The 19,400-nt window shown below is 44.0% G+C and overlaps 1 protein-coding gene across 2 annotated transcripts in view; it reads left to right on the top strand.

The window, feature by feature from the left end:
• Positions 1–19,400, top strand: part of xkr4 (XK related 4) — a 339,928-nt gene that overhangs the window by 44,367 nt on the left and 276,161 nt on the right. The window lies entirely within an intron of this gene.

Genomic DNA, 19,400 nt, shown 5'->3' with positions numbered 1-19,400 from the left:
ACAAATGCCAGGCAATGACCATTTCCAACAAGAGAGAATCTAACCATTGCCCCAGGAAATTCAATGGCTTTACCATCACTGAATCCCCCACTATCAACATCCTTAGGGTTACCATTGACCAGAAACTGAACTGGGACAGCCATATAAATACTGTGGCTACAAGAACAGGTCAGAGACTGGAAATACTGCAGTGAGTAACTCACCTCCTGCCTCGCCAAAGCCTGTCCACCATTCACAAGGCACAATTCAGGGTTTGATGGAATATTCCCAACTTGCCTGGATGGCTGCAGCTCCAACAGCATTCAAGAAGCTCAATGCCATCCAGGACAAGGCAGCCCACTTGATCAGATCACCTCCATCAACTTAAACATTCACTCCCTCCACCACCAATGCACAGTGGCAGCAGCGTGTACCATCTACAAAATGCACTGTAGAAACTAAGGAAGTTCTTTCCAAACCCAGCAGCTTTATCACTTACAAGGACAAGGTCAGCAGACACATGGGAACACCACCATCTGCAAGTTCTCTTCCAAGCTACACACCATCCTGTCTTTGAAATCTATTGGATTTCATTTACTGTTGCTGAATCAAAATCCTGGAACTCCCTCCTTAACAGCACTGTGGGTGTACCTACACCAAGTGGACTGCTTGGGTTCAAGAAGGCAACTCACCACCACCTTCTCAAGGGCAACTAGGGATGGGTAATAAATGCTGTCATAGCCAGCGATGCCCATATCCCATGAAAGAATTTTAAAACAACTGTTATATAGGCTTGCCTCATGTGTAAGAAACAACATTATTGCCATAATTTGTTTACTAGAACTCTTTTTACTTGAGTTTTTCTATATGACTGAGAGTGTAGTGGATGTATAGTTTCAGTGTCTGCAGGATATATAATTAAGTTCTTGCTCTGTTTCCTTTCTCCCAGTTCAAAAGGCAGATGATGCTGATGTTTACTCTCTGCAAATGGTATGTAAATTATACGTGTTATAAAACTGTACTCTATGGCCCAGATTTTTGCTCCCGGGTCGGACACGCAGAGACAGAAGAGTTCCCAGCTCTGCGAACCTAACCTTCACAATGGCTGCCAGTGTGACGTTCTCTCGAGATGAAACCAGCCAGGCTGCGAGAGCACCGGGCTTTGCTGCTATTTCCGGATCCTCACAGGTGCAGGGTGCCATCGACTGCATTCATGTGGCTTTAAGAACTCCCTGGCAGCAGCCAATCCAATTCATCAACAGGAAAGGGTTCCACTCTCACAATCTGCAACCACACATAATGCAGGTATGTGCCAGATAGCCAGGAAGTTGCCAGGATTTGTGCATCTTGAGTCAATCACAGGTCCTGCAGATCTTCCAGGGACCTCAGGGAACAAAGGATACCCATTAGAGATGTGACTGATGACACCTGTCCAGCAGACTGAAAGTGTCTCTGAGGAAAGGTATAATGCTGCTCATGCCACAACATGCTCATTGATAGAAAAGATAATTGGCATCTTGAAGATGCGATTCTGATGTCTGGTATAGGTCAGGCAGTGTTTTCCAATACTCTCTCCCGAGGGTCTCACGCATCCTTGCTGTTTGCTGCACCCTACACAACCTAGCGCTGCAAAAGGGGAAGCCTTGTCAGGTGCTAAGACGGAGGAGCTGCATGAGTGCTCCAATGGTGCGGACATCAAGAGGGCTGAGGGCGATGAGAGTGAGGGAGCTGAGGGAGCAGGGGAAGAGGCCATTGTAGTGGCCAGATGAGGCAGGATGCACATGCAGTGCTAATAGCCACCAAGTTCCAGGGGGATGATGATGATAAGCCATGATGATCCTCTTTGACCAGTGTTTTCCATGCTGGATGCCCCTTACCACCTTAATTGCTCTCCTTCTCATTTCAACGATCCATTTCAATCTCTGAATAAGTACTTCACTCTTGCGTCGCTAAGTCCCCATCCTCGGCAGGTTGGGCAGCCTCGGGAGCGTGTGGCCTTTCCGCAATGTGATCATATCTACAACAGGGAGTACCATGAGCACACCTCAGATGGTGCAGCCTTTTCTAGCATTTCGCCAACATTCCACTGGCTACAAGAGGCAGGAGCAACAAGGTGCCTCGAGGAGGTCCATCTCCACTTAGTGCACATCACTTTCATGTGTGAATTTGATTGTGATAGCACTAAGTGGTTTTTGGGCTCAGTGAGCTGATCAGGCAAGACAAGTGTGGATACCTCCTCATCATACTCAGTTCCCATCATCACATACATCCTCAAGACACAGTCAATCACTCCCAGTGAAGGATAAGGGGCTGCAGTTCCCCTCATCTTTCAGTTGACCTTGAACACTTCGTGATCACCATATTCTGATACCGGTGCATCACATGCCTCCATTTCAACTCTCCAATTTTTCTCTATCCCCAGCCCTGGCCTTTGTGTTCCTGAAAGGGCAGGTGCACCATGTAGCCTTCAAGGTCCCAAATTGTGCATAATAAACAGCACACATCCGCTGCTATCCATCCTCACTCTGATCCCATTTCAAGGCTGCACATTTTCATCACTGCAGCCTGACATATGTGCATGGAAACCAGCCACATCGATGCCATTGTTAGTTCCACATAATCATTCAGGTTGAGCATCTGGGAGATCAGAGTGTTTATGCCAGGAGATGCGAGCCAGAACTTATGGCCGTGCGCTGCATCCTCCCATGACCATGGGTAGCCATGTGGGAAAAATGCACACAACTCCTAGGTCGCAAACATTTAAACATGTATCAGGAAATGCCAGGACAGAAATGTGTCGGCCATGTTCTCAGCTCAGAAACGAGGTAGGAAGGCTCTAAGAGTGGGGTGCTGTTTATGTTTCCATGTGGACATTAGAGAATGCTACAGGCAGACATGAGCGCATACGAACGCAGAGTTTAGCCTCATAAATAGACCACATTCAAGGCTGACGGACAGTACATGGAGGTCAATGAAAGATGGCCTGCCTCCATGCATCTCTACATCTCATCATCTACCAAACACACTGACAATTCTACAATACAGAAGCAATGGGGGATTACATGGACCTCCATCTTACACCATCATGACTGAAGATCACATAAACTTCTAAAGCAAGTCTCAGAGATATCTTGGGCAACCACACATTTCTTTGAGGTTTAGACTTCACTGATGTTAGCACTGAGTAGAAAACAGACAGACACTGTCATGAGATGGTTCTACACAACATTGAGCTGAGGCACATGATGGGACATCTCTGAGAATAGGAGTGGGGGAGGGAAATGTATGAAACTTGATTTACCACGGAATATTACATCAAACAGAAGAGGCACACACACCAGGAGAAGTGGAAATCTGTTTACATTTGCGGACATGATATTGTGAACACACGTGCAACCTTTGTGCTCCTAGTATTTCTTAATCTTTCTATCCCTATCGCTATGTCTTGAAGCATCCCCAACATCCACAGCTGAGGTGGAGACAGCCTGCTGACTGCAACGCCCTGTTATCTGAGATGACTTTGGCAGGCCTCCTCTGGAGGGCCAAGACCTGGGGGACCCCAGACTGCTTTTGGTCTCTAGCTGTGAGGTAGGTGCAACAAACTCGGCCTGTGGAGCTGCAGCTGATGGAGTCACAGGCAGAGGCGATGTGGATCAGCTGGACACTCTTAGAGTCACCTGGGTGGATGTTCCCAGGGTGTCCAGCTGCTGTTCCTCGTTCCTCTGGGTGCCTGGGGGCCCCTGGCTGACTCCTTGAGGAGAAGGGGCACCTGGAGTGAGGCCAAGGTGCCACTGGTGGATGCCACCTATGCCTACAGTGATGGAGTGCAACTCCTGAGGCACTGCAGGCACTGTGTCCTGGACCAAGGTCTCCTTGGCAGTTGCTATCCTACCAGTTTTGACCATGGTGCACTGGCATGCCGGCACTATAACATTAGACTGAACACGGATTGACTCTTCCATCATACATTGCAATCTGTTGACTGCATCTGACAACCATGCCTGATACTCTCATGTCTGTTGTTGCAGCTCCAACATCTGTGCTAGGGCCAAGTCCAGAGGCTCATCATCTGACTGGGACTCAGCAGAATTGTTGCCTCCAGATGTCCTCCGAGTGTCGGAGACCTTGGATATCCCTGCCTTCACCTGCTGTGGTCCAGAATCTGTGCTGTGCTCACCAGATTGTGACCCAGAGCCTGCTCGAGAACTTGGTCCCACCGAGGTGTGTGTCTCTGCTCTCGTAGAGGATGCAGGTGAATGGTGTGAAGGGTCTTCATCTAATGTATCCTCAGGATCCTCATTCGAGGTGGTGTGGATCTGGGGCTGAGGGGCTAGCTGACAGTGTCCCTCTTCATTTCTCACTGTTGCCTGCCAAAAAGAGAACAGGTTATTAGTGTTTGACTGCATTGTCAACAATATTACAATGCACTCACAGTATTGTTGGGTGAATGTTGAGCTGGTGCTTGGTCCTCACTCTTGAGAGATGTTGGTCTCACCATTGGTGTACGCACTGTCTCAGTCCTCTCCGGCCAGCTCTGCTGCACACTCTTCAAACTCTGTGATGGGCCTGAGCTCATTCACCCCCCCAGCCAGTCAGGGATCTCTCCTTTTTGTTGTGGGCGAACTTGTCCTGCATAAAAACAGATGGACAGACTGTGAGCTTGGCAGATGCCAAGGCAGATGATATGGATGCCTGCCTTGTGTGGGTGCTGTGTTCAGGCTGTGTAAGGGCTGAGAACGTGAGCTACACAGAATTTGAGAGGAGATGAAAATGTCAAGGTGTGTGTGAGAGAGTCAGTGGTGATGTTCCTTGTGATGCTAGTGTGTGAGATCTCTGTGGACTGTAACCCCTGCGGATGTCTAATGGGCTTGTGAGAGTGAGGAGAAGGTTGACTTACCCTCCCGGAACGGATGAGATCATTCATCCTTTTTCTGCACTTGATGTTGGATCTCCTACGCGCAGAGTTAGTGCTGACTGCTCTGGCCACCTCCTCCCAAGCCGGAGTGGCGCTGTTGGTGGACTTCTTCTCCCATCACGGGTGTAGAGGACGTACTGCCGTACCTCCACAACGTCCAGAAGAGCCCCAAGTGCTTTGTCATTGAATTTGGGGGCACTTGATTTCTTGCCTTTTGGGGCAATCACTCTCATGCACCTGACCTGGGCTGCAGAGAGTCAATGATGTGCGCAGGTGCTGTTTAAATATGCCGCCTAGGAAGATGATCCGATGTGGTCACGGCGGGGCTGGCGAATCCCACCCTCCCAACGGATCTGGCATGGTTCCTGTTCATGCATACATATATTTAGCTGAAAAGTGGACAATCTGGCTTGGAAACCCCCCTTTGCAGCTGGCAGGAAACGCTCTGTTTTTTCCGCCTGCCACCGCACTTAATATCTGGAGTGGAAAATTCCATCCCCAGTTTCATTAGTATAAAGAGCATCTTTCCCAAACAGCTATGCTTTATGCAAGAAGATTAGTCAGCAAGCTTTGTTGTCTTCTGGGGACATTGCAACCGAACCTGTTCACTCCCTAATAAAACAACTACATAGGTCCTACAGAGGTAATTGGGCAATGACCAGGAGCAGGACTCTCCCTTTCCTAGTCTAGGGTACTGGAACTAGTTGTAGTTCCCCTGTTGCCACTAGGGCTGAGTTCAGATCTGGTAACTTAATTGGCAAGCATGAACTTTGCACCTTTCAATCTGTTCTTCCAATATGTATTGTGTTTACTCCCTCAGGAATATTGTTCTGTAACTCGTAATTGAAGAAACTAGCAAGTATATCTCCTTTATGCATTTTCATGGCATTATCTGGAAAATGGAACAGGATCACATCTTATAGAGTTTTACTTTGCTGTTTTGATGATTTAAATTTGAATAATGGTGACCTGGACAAGGAAAAGTGATTTGTTTCATTTTTTAGGACAAAGAACATTGTGACTTTTTTATGGAAGGAAGAAATATTTGTTGCAAGGCTGAAGTAGTGCAATGATTTTAAATACACAATTCAGCTGAAAAACAAAGCTGGCATTTATACTGATCTTTCTACATGAGCAGAGACCAATGAATCTGTGCAACAGACTTACAGGAGCCAATGACTGAAAATAGAAATATGCTGCAACTGTCAGTGCTCAAGGGTACAATTTCTTAAAGTTATATTGAATCTAGTTTTGCCTTCCTTGGGAAGACAGGATGGATGCATGATGAAATGAAACACTCAGACTCATGCTTTTCCATGGTAACGATTGAGCTGCATTGTTAAAGTCAAGAACTAAAGTCCTGTTAATGATGTTCTCAAAGTGTCATTTTCATTTTAACACTTTTATTTGATAACATTTTGCTCAATATTAGCCTTTATGCTGACACTGCATTGCATAGAATTTTCTGTCCATTTGAAAGTCATTCAAACAACTCAAGATATGGAGATGTTTCTTGCTCTAAGGCTTTACTTTGAATACAAGCTGAATGAGGCTATCTGTTAACCTGCACCAACATTATTAGAAGCTTTATGGTGTAATTATTGGTTGGTAGGAAATGGCCATCTATAAATTTCACGAAAAACATATATTCTTTGTATTAAATTGTTAATGAGAGGTTGTTATTAAAGTTATTAAACATTAAAGTTGAATGTTTTGAAGAGAATGGTCATGATGAAGCCAATGTGCAGGTGACATGCAAATACACACATTGCGCAGAAATGTCCAAATGCATCACTTGTATTGAACTGAGAAAAATATGGTGCAATGATGCACACTGTAGAAGCATTATTGTCCTCTGCCAGGAGTGCTGAGAAACATTACCCCTCCCTTGTGACTTTAGGTGTGATTAAATGGCAATTTCTCAAATCAGATTGATTACCAATTTTGAGGCACAATGTCTTATTTGGAGCTAATTATTGGGGCAACTTATTTTTCTTTTTGCCCTGGGAGGGACTGAGGCATCCCTGGTTATGGCGGCTGTGCGCCATTACACTTGACGAAACCAAATCAGGGTGGGTGCCAACAAAACAGCAACAGGCAGGAAAGGAAAATTTAATGGCTAGGCCTCTTTACCAGGGTGCTTACCGACTGCCCAACCAAAATAGTCAAAAGGAATCTGTTGCCTATCTGTTCAAATTGATACCAAAAAGTACCGCCAGGGATCCAGGGGAGATATCACCATGGACTACAGGAAGTTTATTCAATGGATAAATGTTCCAAAAAATTTCAAATGTATTTCTGGTGAGAGCATTGATAAAGGAAATATTACAATTTAAGAATCCTGCACTATTTTTGACAACAAATTGGTGTATTCCAATACACCAATGGAGGAAAACTTAGCACAGATCCTGTTTCCACTAGAGCTCTATTATTTCTGGCCTTGTTGTAAGTTTTAGATGAAGTGGGGGATCGACCATTCTACTCGCTGCCCTTCACACCACTGTTAATTCTATTTTTGCGGACAGGACTGGTATGATGTTAGGCTACTCTGGACACCCCACCAGCTGTTGTCCAGTGTACTTATTTTACAGGGTTGTAAGTGGTCTGATAATGGTTTATCTAAATGGCACCAGGTGCCAAGTTACCAGGTGCAGCATTTTGTTAGTGGAGCACCTGTCAGTACCAATGGTGCCCAGCTAATCCTCAGGATTAACCAAGGGAAATGTTGCATTACACCTGAAGTGACAGAGTATGATTTGTGGATTTCATCCTCTATATCATTTATTCTATATTACAATTATTTTTCTTAATACAATAAAGATGTGTGCAGAATACTTAGAAAGATCTTGAATTATCATTGGGGCAAGTCCTTACATTATTATTCCTTTCAAATGGTTGACATTCTTCCTCATTCATTTATCTTCCACATACACTTTGAATCTACCCATTGTCAAAGGGAGAAAAATAGAAAATTAACAAGTTATCTTTGTGAGCGTTTCTCTGTATGATACTTTCACTTCTTATGGTGAATAAGTGCTGCAGTTGCAGATCCATCTCAGTAGTTTTCCTTTTGTCAGCAATATTAGAAAATGCCTGCAGAAAAAGTGAGGGTCCTTTTTCTTACTTCCTCTTTTCTAGTTCTGTTTAGGCTAGGAAGAATAAGAAGATCTCTTTACTGATGGTAATAATGGTTTATCATCCAATATTCTTACATAAAGCTGATTGCTCTAACAACATCAGAATCCTTATTTACAGGAAGATGTCACAAAATATTTAATGAAAGCCACATCTGTAGTGTCAAGTACCCACAGTTCATCTTTACAACATTATCAATAAAGTAAAAATACACCTGAAATAAATGTTTGTTGCTTGGTTAAGGCCACCGTTAACTGTTCTTTGAAGATTGTTCATTGCAGTCCTCTTGAGATTATGAAGTTTGATTAGAAAATGCCAGTGATGAAATAAACATGGAATTGGGTAATCCCACCATAGGATTTATTTTAACAAGAAGCTTTAATAAAGTACATTTTTACTAGCATGTAGAGACCTGTTATCTGTGTCAGCAGTTTAAATTCCTCTCTGACTAAAAGATACAAATTTTGAAGCCACCACAATAAATAACACGTATCATGCGAATACACTCTTTTCCAGTTACAATATTGCCCTATAGCTGAGGTAGTAATAATGCTTGGCCTTCCAGTCAATGTTGACTAGATTGCCAGAAGCTTCTCAAGCCAACTGGTGTTTCACTGATGGTCATAATGCAGGTGTAACAGATGGGAGCTCTGTCCTGTTTTAGATCACAAGAATAGCCACATTGCAGTTTTGGAAGAAATGGCAGCTTGCCACTATTGTGGCAATTTTAAAGTGGCTTTTGCAGCTGAGTTCTAGGTGAGCTTACCCTTTATCTTTGTTTCTCCGTGATGGGGGTGATGGGGATGTCTTCTCTGAGGACAAATGATCTGACTGTTACCTTAGAATAATATGAGAAATGAATATTGTGAGAAAAAGAGCCATCTGAGATGTGCTTCTCAACAAGAGTCTGGTTTGCCAGAGTTGCAAATAAAGAGCTGTGAGTGAATCTGGGTATGTGGGAAAACATAACTCAATTGATGGGTTTATACTGCAGAACGTTTTTCAACAATGACGCAGGGGTGAATTTACTAAGTTTACTGCAGGTAAAAGATCCTTGACTTTTATTATTTTTGAATTGTTTGGAGATAATGCTGCAAAATCAAATATTCTACTATTTTAAAGAATACATTGCCCTAGCCCTGAACTTGCATCTTTCTCTTCTATCTCCCCTCATGTTCCTTGCAAACTGTTGCCCCATATCCAACCTTCTTTTCCCCTCCAAAGTCTTTGAACATGTTGTTACCTCCCAAGTCCATACCCGTCTCTTCCATAGCTCCATGTCTGAACCTTTCCAATCAAGTTTCTTCCCCTGCCACAGCAGTGAAATGATCCTTACCAAAGTCACAATTAACATGCTTTGTGACTGCAAATATACAGCACTATCTCTCCTCATCCTTCTAGCCCTGTCTGCAGCCTTTGACATGTTTGACCACACCATTCTCCTTCAATGTCTCTCTTCCATAGTAAAGCTGAGTTGCACTACCATCGGCTGGTTCTACTCTTACCTATCTGGTCGTAGCCAGAGAATCTACTGAAATGGTTTCTCTGCCCATCCCTGTCTTTGCACTGTTACTACTGGAGCCTCCCAAGGATCTATCCTTGGATGCCTCATTTTTCTCATCTACATGGTTCACCTCAATGACATATCCAAAAATGCAATATTAGGTGACTCAGATGCACAGTCATGTACACAATAGCCAGTTCTACTTCACCATAACCTCTCTCGATCTCTCCACTGTCTCATACTGCTTGCCAACATCCAATTTGGATGAGCAGAAACCTTCTCCAATTAACTACTGGGAAAACCAGTGCCGTTGTCTTTTCCCCCAACACAAACTCTGTTCACAAGCCATCGATTCCATTCCCCCAACCCTCGACACTGTCTGAGTTTCAACTGGGCTGTTCATAATCTTAGCGCCCTACTTCATCCTGAACTTACATCTTCTCCATCACCAAGACTGAATAATTCCACATCCATATCACCTGCCTCTATCCTTGTTTCAGCTCATTTCCTGTGAAACCGTCATCTATGCTTTTGTTACCTCTAGCAGTCAGGATTTTCTGAAGGCAGCAGGTGTCCTGCTGTGGAGCTGGAAACAGTGGGTGACCCCTCTTCAGCCAGTGGCAGGACCTGGGGCCACATGTTACTGGCAGCAACTAATCAAGTTGCTATCATGGGGACCAATAAAAGGATAGTGACCTGCCCGATCAGAGGGCCAGCAATTTAGCAGCCTCAGCAGTGCCACTGGGAGATGTGGCCTCTATTGAGGTTGGCAAGAGACCTGGGGCCTACAGCAGATAAGTGAAGAAAATACTTTAAATCATTGCAGACCTAAGTGCTGGAGGGGGAACACCTCTGGGGAAAGAGCGGGGCCTCAGGGGCTGCCTTCCCTGCCTGTGGCCCCCTCTTCTTCTCAGGCTGCCACTGGGAGGCCACCTACATTTAGTTGCTCCTCATGCTGCAGGCAGTGGGGTGGGGGGTGGTTGGGGGAGGGGTGGTGGTGCAGAGGTTTGCCAATGGCACCATAAAATGGCCCCCAATTGGGCCTTTGCACAAGGAAATTGGATGCCCAGACAGCCTGTCTGCTTCCAGTCCTACTGTCAGCAACATGCCCAGACGGTAGGATCACATTGGTGAGCCAATCTGACCGTGCAATTTTACCACACCCACTCTCCCCATTCGCTTCCAGCTTGCCTCCTGGGGACTTGTAAGCCCAACTATTCCAACATTTTCCTGGCCGGCATCTCATTTTCCAACCTCTGTAAATTATAGCATATTAAAAGCGCTGCTGCCTATATCCTGAATTGTCCTAGTCTCATTCATTCATCATCCATATGCTTGCTGACTTATATTGACATTAGGTCCAGCAATGCCTCAAATTTAAAATTCTCATCCTTGTGTTCAAGTCTCTCTATGGTCTTGCCCCTTGCTATTTCTGTAATTTCCTCCAGCCCTATAACACTCTGAGAACTCCACATACCTCTATTTATGACGCCTATTGCATCCACAATCCCCCTTGCCCCTCCATAGGTAGTTGTGCCTTCACTGTCCAAGTTCTAATCCCTGGAATTCCCTACCCTAAACCTTTCCATCACATTCCAAGGCAGTCCCTTGGGATCGAGGATGACTTGCTACCATTCCAACTTGGTGAGTTCTGAGATGGCTGATAAGTCCAATGTGTGATCTGCAGAGTCTGCCATATGTAGAGCAGGTGGTGCTTGAAGGCTCAGGGGGGTTAGAGTTGTCTGGAGGTTTGTGTGCTCTCTCCGATGCCTCAACTTCACCTCTGCATGTTCCCAATGAAGTCTTTTGATGTGAGTTGGCAGGGATGTTTGACCTCTTCAGGGATGCTTTGACGACATTCCAAAAATGTTTCTGCGGTCCTCCTGGGAGTCTCCTGCTGTAACTGGGTTCCAAGCAGAATGGTTGCTTCGGAAGTCTTGTGTCAAGCATACAAATAAAATATCTTGCCCACCGTAGCTGGTTTGAGTGAGTTGCGCTTCAATGTTGGGCCAAGCAGGTTCGAGGGGCTAAATGGCCTACTCCTGCTCCTTGTTTGTATGCTTGTATGTTCTATGTTGTTGGTTAGGAACAGGATACTTCTGTTGGACCACCTTTCTTGCCAGCATGTTGACAGAATCTTGCAAAGGCACTGATGATGATGCTTCTCCAGAGCTTTGAGGTACCTGCTGTAGGCTGTCCAAGAGTCTGAAACACATAGGAACATGGAGATCACTGGTGACAGGAAAATCATGACCTTTAGCTCAGGTTTGAGATCCTGGTCCTTACTCTTTTTCTCAGTTGGCCAAAGGCTGAGCTGGCACATCAGATGTGTGATTAAATTTGTCGGCTATATCTGCCTCCATTGAGAAGAGATGGTCCACGTTTTCCAGGATCACGCGTTGATCTTCATCGACGGGTGGAGATGTTGTGTTTCTGTTAAAATCTACTGCCTCTTTTTGTGGTTTGTTTTCAGTTTTATTTTGATAACACTCCTGTGAAGTGCCTTGGGGCGTTTTACTACGTTAAAGGTTCTGTATAAATGCAAGGTGTTGTTAATCATTTTGATGATTGATTCATTTTGCTCTGTGTTATTTCTATCTTGTAATAAAATCATTAATTGGCAGCATTTAACCTGAATATATTTTGCCAGTTTGCTATTTTCCCATTGATCAGTGGTAGAAAGGATTCATAGTTCACCCTGGACACCAAAAATCTTAGGTATCCAGGGTAATTTCGACTTTGTGCAACAGTTAAAATCCTTGCAGTGTGTACTAGGTCATATTTCTTTTCCTAATGTGGGCTTGCCTATCAAAGTATACTTTTGCATTGAGCACAGGTAGAAAATACCAGTGAAATGGGAACCATAAGCCCAATCTTTGCATTTGCACAAGTCTTTGTCATGTTATTATAATAATATAATATCTTGGGCTTATTTACTATACAAGACACAAGGCACCAATCACTCATAAGGGTATTGGTAAACATTTTTTAAAACTAGCCACATGAGAACAGCTATACACAGGTATAAAGCTTGAAGACGTCAGAGCTGTGTGTGTAACAAAAATAAAAATAGCTGGAAAAACTCAACAGGTCTGGCAGCAGCCTCGGAGAGGAATATAGTTAACGTTTCGAGTCCGTATGACTTCATCAGAACTGAGGGAAAATAGAAATTAGGTGAAATATAAGCTGGTTGAGGAGGGTGGGACAGGTAGAGCTGGATAGAGGGCCAGTGATAGGTGGAGGCAAAGAAGAGATTGCCAAAGATGTCATAGACAAAAGGACAAAGGGGTGTTGACGATGGTGATATTAGCTAAGAAATATACTAATGGTGACATTAAGGGTAGAAAGCAGGATGAGCAAGTGACAGATAGCCCTAGTCGGGGTGAGGTGGGGGGAAGGGATCGAAATAGGCTAAAAGTTGGAGATGAAACAATGGATGGGAATACATTAAAAAATAATGGAAATAGGTGGGAAAAGAAAATATATTTAAAAAATAAATAATTAGTAAAAGGGGGATCGGAAAGGGGGTGGGGATGGAGGGGAGAGTTCATGATCTGAAGTTGTTGAACTCAATATTAAGTCCAGCAGGCTGTAAAGTGCCTAGTCGGAAGATGAGGTGCTGTTCCTCCAGTTTGCGTTGAGCTTCACTGGAACATTGCAGCAGGCCAAGGACGGACATGTGGGCATGAAAGCAGGGTGGTGTGTTGAAATGGCAAGCGACAGGGAGGTCTGGGTCATGCTCGCGGACAGACCGAAGGTGTTCCGCAAAGTGGTCACCCAGTCTGCGTTTGGTCTCTCCAATGTAGAGGAGACTGCATTGGGAGCAGCGAATGCAGTGGACTAAACTGAGGGAGAGCTGTGTGTGTGTTGTGCTTAAAATAAAAATGAAACTAAGAATGAATCACATGACACATTTCCCTTCTAGTGATATTCATGCTGCTATCCCTTAAAGGCATATTACAACATCCCCCTTTATTTTTAAAGATACTTTCCCCCCTTCCAAAAAAGTATAACTATTTACAATACATGATCATGTCTAGTTACCGCTCCATAAGTGTATAGAACTAATAAATCTATGAGTCTCTAAGGCATAAAGGTAACCTGCTGGTTACGCCTAGATCTTCTGATAGTAACCTTGTCTGGAGGTTTCTTTAATTGCTCACAGTAATCTGTGGGATTGTCATTCTTGGATATTGTTCCTGGCTGGGATCTTATCCTAGATGCAATAGGGCAGTACGGTGGTTGAGGAGCTGGAACGGATCTGATTTATCCTTGGTTATCCCTCACCGTTGCACTTTTGTGTGTAATGACTTTATAGGATCTTGGTTCCAAACAAATCCTTGTAACCTTGGCTGTTTGCCACATACCTTCTGTGGGGTCCTGGATGCGAACATGTTGTCCCAACTGTAAACTTCGCAATTCTGACCTGACTTTTATAGTGTTTGTTGGTCATCTTCTCTTGCAGTTTTAAAAATTGTTCTCTAGTTTCTGAGAGAGTAGAATGAGTAAGAGTAGGTAAATTGGTACGCACTGGTCTGCCGATTATGAGCTCTGCCAGTGATAGAATAGTTGCACTTAAAGGTGTTGATCTCAGATGTAACATTGCAATGTTTAGACCTTGCTTTATTTATCTACATTTGTGAATTAGGGATTACGTGGACTGAGGCTTATCAGATCAGCCATGATCTCATTGAACGGCAGAGCAGGCTCGATGGGCCGAATGGTCTACCTCTGCTCCTACGTCGTATGGTCTTATGCAGCGGTTCAAGAAGGCAGCTCACCACCACCTTCTCAAGGGCAATGGGCAATGAAAACACTCCATTATCCATCTGATAATGGAAATTTATTTAAAGCAACATTAGTAGAGAATTTTAGCCAAGCTTTCCTTTGCATTGAACACGAATAACCCTTTCCTTCATGCTTATGTTATTCAATGCATTTTTGCAAAGATACTTGCTTATTGGTTGGGAAGGTTACTTCTGAGTGCTTTAGACTGCAATGACAGTGATTGTGGGATAAATTAAATAGTGCACAGAACCAGCGCACTGACGACATTGCAAAATCCCAGCTGGAAGATGTGAGTGGCGAATTTTCTGTATGCTGTGCTTCTTGTTGTAAATGTAAAGAATGATTAAGATTAATGAACTGAAAATCACTGGCTGTGTCCCAACATGTACTTCCAGTGAATATCAGTCTCTGGTGGAAACATCATATCATGGAATTTCCCTTATGGTCTCTTCCAGGTCATGACTTCAGTATTTAGCCTACTAATCATTCAGATTGACTCCTATAGAATATGGGTTTAGCAGTCGTTATGTTTCAGCATGAATAATCTATGATAGTCACCTCATCACACTGAAGGGTTCTCACCTATATTAAGTTCACTTATCTTGCCATTTGATAAAATATTATAGCAAGGTGTAAAAACTCCAATTCAATAATGCAACTTGTAAAGTTGGAATTCGTCTCCTGGAGATTTGTTTCATTAACTTTGTGAAACTGAGAGAAATTTCACCTTATTACAAACAGTATATGGAAATTTCACCTGTGGATTAAACAGATTGGGTGCAATTTTACATGGACTGTGAATGAAGTGAATTTGATGAGACAAATAAGAGGAAATATTCCTTCCTTGAGGCTCATAAGTCCAACTTGGGTATGAACAATGTGCCAAGAACATTAATGCTCAAACTCCTCTCATTCATTCATTCAAATAGAGTGGGCATCTACCAGGTGCACTATCGGACACAGACGCACACTAGGAAAGGAAGCTTGCATGCTTCTTGGCCATTAAAAAGACAGCAGTAATAAAGAGGCTAGAAGCTACTGTTAAAATTGTGGTATTCTGGAACGGCCTTTAGTTTCTTTCAAAAATACTAAAATGAGCTGTTTAGAAGTGCCCATTTCCAATAAGCCCTGTTTGAAGTTTCCTTCAACACCAGAGCCCCAATTTTAACACAGGGTGGTAATTGGGCAGCACCCAAGTGGGCATCAGACTGGCCTGACCTCCTCTGCATTAGGGCCTGAGAGATTTCTGCTCCTGGAACACATTTACATCCAATTTCCCAAACTTTCAGAAAGCAGCAGTTGGGCAGCAGGCAGAAGCACATGCTGGGCGGCAGGAAACTGCAGTTTGGGACGGGTAAGTTGATTTATAAGAGAATGAGGGCTGCACAGAAGGTCTACACCTTCCTTTTGGAAAGTTTTTTTTAAAGTTATCTCTTTCAGCTGACTCCTCCCCCCAGTCGATTAGCCTGGCGGGAAAGCCACAGCCATTACCCTTCTCATACCAAAAGTTAAAATAACAGGTTGGCCTTATGTCCTCAGAGCCCAAACGGTACCTTTAAAGAAAACAACCTTCAGTTGCTGGTTTCCATGAGTGTTCTTCTTGCTTACTCTGCTGCAAGATCGTCGGGGGGCATCTAGCGGAGTGGCTTGCCCACTTCTTGTAGAATCCACCCGATTTTGATTCACTTCATTTATTTCAATATGATGAAAATCATTTTCTAAAAGGTGGCCATTATGCTCTGCTAGGTCACTGCCCAGATACACTTATTCCCATTTTTTTGCACTGTCTCTCATCTTGCTCAGTTTTTGTTGCTCATGCTTTTCCTATGCATTCTTTGGCACATTGTGTCAGTGCCTTTTTCTTCCTAAGTTATACACTGACTTGATGATTTGCCTTATGGTTTAAATACAATTGAACTTTGGAGCAATTTGCAATGTTGGACACCCTTGAAACATTTCATTACAGACCTAACAAAATTTGTGTCCCAGACTGCTGAGGGAGTCAAGGGAGGAGATCGCTGGGGCTCTGACCCAAATTTTTAATTCCTCTCTGGCCACGGGGGAGGTGCCAGAGGACTGGAGGACAGCTAATGTGGTTCCGCTATTTAAGAAGGGTTGTAGAGATAAGCCAGGGAACTACAGGCCAATGAGTCTCATGTCAGTGGTAGGGAAACTATTGGAGAAAATTCTGAAGGAGAGAATCTGTCTCCACTTGGAGAGGCAAGGTTTGATCAGGGATAGTCAGCATGGCTTTGTCAGAGGCAGGTCATGCCTAACAAATTTGATTGAATTTTTTGAGGAGGTGACTAGGTGTGTAGATGAGGGTAGTGCAGTTAATGTAGTTTATATGGATTTCAGCAAAGCCTTTAACAAGGTCCCACATGGGAGACATATAAAGAAGGCAAATGCACATAGATGGGATACAGGGTAATTTGATAAGGTGGATTCAAAATTGGCTTAGTTGTAGGAGGCAGAAGGTGATGACAGAAGGATGCTTTAGTGACTGGAAGCCAGTGCCCAGTGGCGTACCACAGGGATCTGTGCTCGGTCCCCTATTATTTGTCATTTATATAAACGACATAGATGACTATGTGGGGGGTAGGATTAGTAAGTTTGCGGATGACACAAAGATTGGCTGGGTGGTTAACAGTGAGGTTGAGTGTCTTGGGCTACAGGAAGATATAGACAGGATGATAAAATGGGCAGATAAGTGACAGGTGGAATTTAACCCTGAAAAGTGTGAGGTGATACACTTTGGAAGGAGTAATTTGACAAAGAAGTATTCAATCAACGGCATGGCACTAGGAAGTTCTGAGGAACAAAGGGACCTTGGCGTGTGTGTCCATAGATCTCTGAAGGCAGAGGGGCACGTTGGTGGGGTGGTGAAAAAGGCATATGGGACACTTGACTTTATCAATCGGGGCATAGATTACAAAAGTAGGGAGGTCGTGTTGGAGTTGTATAGAACCTTGATGAGGCCACAGCTGGCGTACTGTGTGCAGTTCTGGTCGCCACATTATAGGAAGGATGTGATTGTACTGGAGGGGGTGCAGAGGAGATTCACCAGGATGTCGCCTGGGATGAAACATTTAAGTTATGAAGAGCGGTTGGATAGACTTGGGTTGTTTTCGTTGGAGCAGAGAAGACTGAGGGGCGACCTGATCGAGGTGTACAAGATTATGAGGGGCATGGATAGGGTGGATAGGGAGCAGCTGTTCCCCTTAGTTGAATAGTCAGTCACAAGGGGGCATAAGTTCAAGGTGAGGGGCAGGAGATTTAGGGGGATGTAAGGAAAAACTTTTTACCCAGAGGGTGGTGACAGTCTGGAATGTGCTGCCTGGGAGGGTGGTGGAGGGGGGTTGCCTCATATCCTTTTAAAAGTACCTGGATGAGCACTTGGCACATCATAACATTCAAGGCTATGGGTCAAGTGCTGGTAAAGGGGATTAGGTAGGTAGGTCAGGTATTTCTCACATGCCGGTGCAGACTCGATGGGCTGAAGGGCCTCTTCTGCACTGTGATTCTGTGATTCTGTGAAGTCACTCTGGAAAAAGTTGTGCAATGAAGCAGTTGGAATTGTCTCAAAGCAAAAGCATTATTATTTTCCGTTGACATATAATTTCAGTCCATCAACTCAGAACAATTTCTTCCATTACATTACTCATACTCATTGATTACCTGTGTTGCGAACTTGGTGCCAGTTCTCCCAGGCTCCATACTACTTTTTAAATTTATGTTTTAATCCACTTATAACTTAACTTCAACAAGTTCACGCTGGCTGTCCTGGATTAACCTGCATTTATAAATGTTGACCAATTTCATGTTGAATAATGGATTTCAAGAGTTTTACCACAACTGATGTTAGACTAACTAGTCTATAGTTCACCAGTTTATTCTTCTTACACAGGAGTGTTACAGGAGCTACTCTCCAGTCTAATGGCACAATTTGTATGTTGGGATAGTTAAACCACCCAGTATTATTACTCTCCTGTAATTGCATTTATTCCTGAAACGTATGCAAATCATTACCTCCATATCATCTCTACTGTTTGGAAGTCTGTATGGCACACCAAGAATTATACTATTTCCCTTCTATATTTCTTTCCTCTTCTCCTATGGTATCTGTGTGGAACCCCCCAGGAAATCCTAGGGGACAAATTTTAGATCGTCGGGTGGGCGCTGCCTGACCTGACCAAGCGTAAAATGACACGTGATGATGTCGAGTGAGCGTCCCGACGTCATCACACACTGGCGCGATATCACACACAGCACGCCTGCCGACAATTAAAAGGTCTATTAAGGCCATTAAAAAGGTAATTGAAAGAAATTTTTCACTGCCCGTCCAACCTTACGGTTAGTGGGCAGGCAAAAAGGTCAAACAGCCTTTGTATTTTTTTAGGAAAGGTCATCCACGGGCGGGATGAGGTTTCCAACAGCAAATAAAAATAAAATAAAAATGTTATTTTGACAGAGTCACATGAGGGGACATGTTTTATAACATTTTAGAAATCTTTATTTTTTAATTTTAAAAATGTTCATCTCCCTGACGCAGCTCTGTGCCTCAGGGAGCTTTTCCAGCACGCTCCCACGTGCATGAGCGAAGTTTGCACTCGCCCTCCTCCCCTCCACACAGGCAGCGCTGCCACTCATGTTTCACGCTGGGCGGGCCTTAATTGGCCTGCCAGTGTGAAATCGCGGTCCAGCCCCGATTGCTGGCGGCAGTCGATTCCTGACCACCCCTGCTGAGACTGCCCGATGAGGGAAAAATCCTCCCCCTAGTGTTCCAATGCTCCAATGTTCTAATGCTTTGATAGAATCCTTTAGTAACACTGCCAGTACATCTATACATTGCTGTTATAGTATTATATCCCTTCATTGTCCACTCAGTCCTGATTTCAAACTTTCAAGGAATTGACTTATTCTTTCCTCTAGGTTTTATCATTTTAAAAAATATTCTTTGCCACCATGCTACCATCTAAACAGCAAGTTTGGAGGGCTGCCATGCTAATTTGTCACTCCTGCTCCAGATAGGAGGCAACTATTATTTAAATCACCGAAGGCTAGGTGTGAGGGGAGGGA

Source organism: Cetorhinus maximus, chromosome 4 (assembly GCF_964194155.1).
Source record: "Cetorhinus maximus chromosome 4, sCetMax3.hap1.1, whole genome shotgun sequence".
Lineage (NCBI taxonomy): Eukaryota > Metazoa > Chordata > Chondrichthyes > Lamniformes > Cetorhinidae > Cetorhinus > Cetorhinus maximus.
Note: the sequence above shows the minus strand (reverse complement) of the source record. Positions and strands in the feature narration are given on the sequence as shown.